This window comes from Schistocerca piceifrons, unplaced genomic scaffold (assembly GCF_021461385.2).
Source record: "Schistocerca piceifrons isolate TAMUIC-IGC-003096 unplaced genomic scaffold, iqSchPice1.1 HiC_scaffold_961, whole genome shotgun sequence".
NCBI classification, from domain to species: domain Eukaryota; kingdom Metazoa; phylum Arthropoda; class Insecta; order Orthoptera; family Acrididae; genus Schistocerca; species Schistocerca piceifrons.
In genome coordinates this window covers 1,122,501-1,127,500 of record NW_025729236.1, presented here as the reverse complement: position 1 = coordinate 1,127,500, position 5,000 = coordinate 1,122,501, and the positions used below count along the sequence as shown (strand labels likewise).

General features: G+C 54.2%; 1 non-coding gene across 1 annotated transcript in view; it reads left to right on the top strand.

The window, feature by feature from the left end:
- Positions 1–3,947: 3,947 nt before the first annotated feature.
- LOC124774172 overlaps positions 3,948–5,000 on the top strand; it is a 1,909-nt gene continuing 856 nt past the window's right edge. The window contains exon 1 of the ribosomal RNA XR_007015164.1: positions 3,948–5,000. This exon is cut by the window's right edge and continues 856 nt beyond it. This is a non-coding gene — a ribosomal RNA (small subunit ribosomal RNA).

Sequence of the window (5,000 nt, the reverse complement as noted above, 5' to 3'; positions counted from 1 at the left end):
ACCCAATCTCCAGTGGCTCTGCCGCACGAAGCCGTGGACCGGCAATGACTCCACCCGCACCCGTTCGTGCACCACCCCAACCGCCAAACTCGCACCTCCAGCGGATGAACGGCGGAAGTTTCCCGCACTCGTAAAGTGCAATCCACCCCTATAACTTGCGTTTCATGAAGAGTTATTTCCAATATGCGACATTCCCGCTGTCCCTATACATGAGCCGCGACCTGTACCACTTACGAGCGAGAGACGCGATCGCGTTGCTCACTGTACGGCGTCCGATACCGAGCCATCAGCATGTCGGTCCCCATGCGCGTTGCACTCGCACTCGCAGTCGCAAAAACGTGGGGCAAATATATTACGCGGAAGAGCTATAACAGACCGAGCCCCACTGCATGGGGGGAGTCTTTGTCACTAATGTACACAGATGGAACATTTTGGACTGGAACCAGATTACCCGTACACACGGCGCTGATTAGTAATCAATGCAGAGCCATCAAACTACAGCAAATATACACAACTGTCCGTATACATGCTGAAAGAGTGTGCCCACAATGGGAACCACACGTCAGCCAGACACTCTGATCACGCACCACTCTCTGCTTCTAACAGGCGCACATACAATATGTAAGCACCAGCATGGAACAACATCCAGTGCATCTTCTCCGCCACATTACACAATCCACACTATCACAACCAGACCAGGAGGTCCATGCGGAAAATACAATATCCCAGCCTTTCGACATCCACCATTGCGCAGACCAGGCACCAACACCCACACATGTCCTATACAACGGTGCACCCAACATCACAATAGTACCTCCTGTCACAGCGCACAAACAATGACATGAGTCAAAGACACAGGTCTCACACAAGCATAGAATTGGAGCGCCGCCTCTAATAAGCCAAAGGTGCATCCTGACGTGACAAATCTGATCATGTCACAAGCATTCACTTACTATAATCACTATCAACGAACCTGCCGCCCCCGCCCCCCCCCCCCTACACCTTTCCTTACAACAACGTGTAACCTAACCTATGTTGTACCTTAACCTAACCTATGTTGTACCTTAACCTAACCTATGTTGTACCTTAACCTAACCTATGTTGTACCTTAACCTAACCTATGTTGTACTTTAACCTAACCCATGTTGTACCTTAACCTAACCCATGTTGTACCTTAACCTAACCCATGTTGTGCCTTAACCTAACCCATGTTGTGCCTTAACCTAACCCATGTTGTGCCTTAACGTAACCCACGTTGTGCCTTAACGTAACCCACGTTGTGCCTTAACCTAACCCACGTTGTGCCTTAACGTAACCCACGTTGTGCCTTAACGTAACCCACGTTGTGCCTTAACGTAACCCACGTTGTGCCTTAACGTAACCCACGTTGTGCCTTAACGTAACCCACGTTGTGCCTTAACGTAACCCACGTTGTGCCTTAACGTAACCCACGTTGTGCCTTAACGTAACCCACGTTGTGCCTTAACGTAACCCACGTTGTGCCTTAACGTAACCCACGTTGTGCCTTAACGTAACCCACGTTGTGCCTTAACGTAACCCACGTTGTGCCTTAACCTAACCCACGTTGTGCCTTAACCTAACCCACGTTGTCCCCTAACCTAACCCACGTTGTCCCCTAACCTAACCCACGTTGTCCCCTAACCTAACCCATGTTGTCCCCTAACCTAACCCATGTTGTCCCCTAACCTAACCCATGTTGTCCCCTAACCTAACCCATGTTGTCCCCTAACCTAACCCATGTTGTCCCCTAACCTAACCCATGTTGTCCCCTAACCTAACCCATGTTGTCCCCTAACCTAACCCATGTTGTGCCCTAACGTAACCCATGTTGTGCCCTAACGTAACCCATGTTGTGCCCTAACGTAACCCACGTTGTGCCTTAACGTAACCCACGTTGTGCCTTAACGTAACCCACGTTGTGCCTTAACGTAACCCACGTTGTGCCTTAACGTAACCCACGTTGTGCCTTAACGTCACCCACGTTGTGCCTTAACGTAACCCACGTTGTGCCTTAACGTAACCCACGTTGTGCCTTAACGTAACCCACGTTGTGCCTTAACGTAACCCACGTTGTGCCTTAACGTAACCCACGTTGTCCGCTAACGTAACCCACGTTGTCGCCTAAACCTGCTCTGTAATTGTTATACGACTCGTTCAATTAGTGTAGTGTTGCCCACCCGCAACCCTCGCAATATAGTTCGCTACTCGCACTGCCCGCTCCCCTGTGTATCGCTTCATGTTAAACACCTTGCAAGTCTTGCTGACTTTCCACATGCTCCTGCTGTACACTGTTATGTGGATGGCAGCAGGACGTACATGCCGCCCCCCCCCCCCCACCCCTCCCCACGTCCCCACCTTGCCCCCTGCCTTCGCAAGCTGGTTGGTGAGAAGTTTGCATGTTCAATGCCCTTCGCATGCGACGTACTCAGGCTACGTTGTGGTGCGGCCTGTGTCAACTGTCCGCTGATGTCGTACGCATAAACCACAATCTGTACTGCACATTCGTCCTTATGTACTGAATGATACATCGTGGCACATGTGTGACCGTACAACGACTGCGCCCAAAAACGGCGGACCATACAGTGCAAATATTGTGCACGCAGCTACGTGTCGTCTCCCTATGAGAGCTGGATTGCAGTGTGGTACGCCATAGAGACGTGTGGGAGGAACGGACGCCGTGGATGGCGATCAGCATGAGCTGTGTGTTGATGTATTCGGACCTAGTCGTCTCTCCTCAAACACCGTGATAGCATGGTGCACCGCGTTCCATATCTGCGACATGCTACAGAGGCCGGTTGACAGTCGTTCGAGCAATGGACATCGCATACGTACGGGGGCCACCTTCCACGTATTGTCTAGGCGTGCACATTTTGTTGCGTGTATGTGGGCAGACGTAGTGTGGCGTGACACCTGACACAGGCATGCAATAATCGTTGAAGTTGCTAATGGCGATGGACGCCTACGTTTGCTGGTGAAGTTACGCAAATGAAGAAATGGTAACCCGTTGTGGTGCGGTTGTTCTCGCTAGGGGTGAATCGGTGATGGCGACGATAGGTTGAGGTACTAACCGGTTGTTCCAGCGATACCCACCATGCCGATGAAACTGAACGGCATCTGGGTGTGAAGCGATACGCGGCGGTGGCTGGGTGGGACCGTCCCCGGCCGGTGAGGGGGCGCCTCCCGGCGTGCTGGCCGCGCGGTGCGTGGGCGCACGCGCTACAGCCGGCTGGTGGGGGCGGCCAGTGGCAGGCGCGCCGGCCGACGGACGCGGCAGGCGTCGCAGCTGCGCGCCGGCGCACCCTGCGCGCGGCGCCGTGCGGCCAAAGTAGGTCCTCGCGGGCCCGGTGCGAAGCGCGGTGGACATCTTCAGTGTGCTGGTCCGATTGAGGACTGTGTGCGTTGAGGATGCGCCGCCGCCCGGCGCTCGGCGCCGCGACGCCGTCTGCTGCTCGGTCGCCCCAGCGGTTCTCGCTGGTGGTTTGTATCGCAGCTGTGCGGATGTGTTGGCGCGTGCGCTGTGCTGGGAGAGTTCGCTTCGGCACCCAAGTGGGGCTTTTGTCCTTCTGTGGCGCTGGCGTTGGAGCTGCCGGTCACCGTAGGTGGCGCGTGTTGTCTCCCGCCGGCAATGCCACGACAGCACGCTCCCGGGCCTCTGTCGGCAGCGGCAAGCTCAGTTGGGAGCACGGGTGGTCGCACCGAAAGCGTCTACTCGCCTAACTCCGGGCGATTGCGCCTCTCTCGAACCCGACCAAGTACTTGGGACGGCGCTGCGCGCCGCCGGGACCTGAGAGGGTTTCGAGGTGTATTGTGCAGGGGAGCTCAGCCTCCTCCTGTTTGCAGAATGATTGAGCGGACGCTTGCGTGTTCGCGCGGGCCCCCGGGACACACTCCCGGGCGGCCGGCTGCTCAGCTCTAGTTGACGCAGCTCCCTGGTTGATCCTGCCAGTAGTCATATGCTTGTCTCAAAGATTAAGCCATGCATGTCTCAGTACAAGCCGCATTAAGGTGAAACCGCGAATGGCTCATTAAATCAGTTATGGTTCCTTAGATCGTACCCACGTTACTTGGATAACTGTGGTAATTCTAGAGCTAATACATGCAAACAGAGTCCCGACCAGAGATGGAAGGGACGCTTTTATTAGATCAAAACCAATCGGTCGGCTCGTCCGGTCCGTTTGCCTTGGTGACTCTGAATAACTTTGGGCTGATCGCACGGTCCTCGTACCGGCGACGCATCTTTCAAATGTCTGCCTTATCAACTGTCGATGGTAGGTTCTGCGCCTACCATGGTTGTAACGGGTAACGGGGAATCAGGGTTCGATTCCGGAGAGGGAGCCTGAGAAACGGCTACCACATCCAAGGAAGGCAGCAGGCGCGCAAATTACCCACTCCCGGCACGGGGAGGTAGTGACGAAAAATAACGATACGGGACTCATCCGAGGCCCCGTAATCGGAATGAGTACACTTTAAATCCTTTAACGAGTATCTATTGGAGGGCAAGTCTGGTGCCAGCAGCCGCGGTAATTCCAGCTCCAATAGCGTATATTAAAGTTGTTGCGGTTAAAAAGCTCGTAGTTGGATTTGTGTCCCACGCTGTTGGTTCACCGCCCGTCGGTGTTTAACTGGCATGTATCGTGGGACGTCCTGCCGGTGGGGCGAGCCGAAGGCGTGCGACCGCCCCGTGCGTGCTCGTGCGTCCCGAGGCGGACCCCGTTGAAATCCTACCAGGGTGCTCTTTATTGAGTGTCTCGGTGGGCCGGCACGTTTACTTTGAACAAATTAGAGTGCTTAAAGCAGGCAAGCCCGCCTGAATACTGTGTGCATGGAATAATGGAATAGGACCTCGGTTCTATTTTGTTGGTTTTCGGAACCCGAGGTAATGATTAATAGGGACAGGCGGGGGCATTCGTATTGCGACGTTAGAGGTGAAATTCTTGGATCGTCGCAAGACGAACAGAAGCGAAAGCATTTGCCAAGTA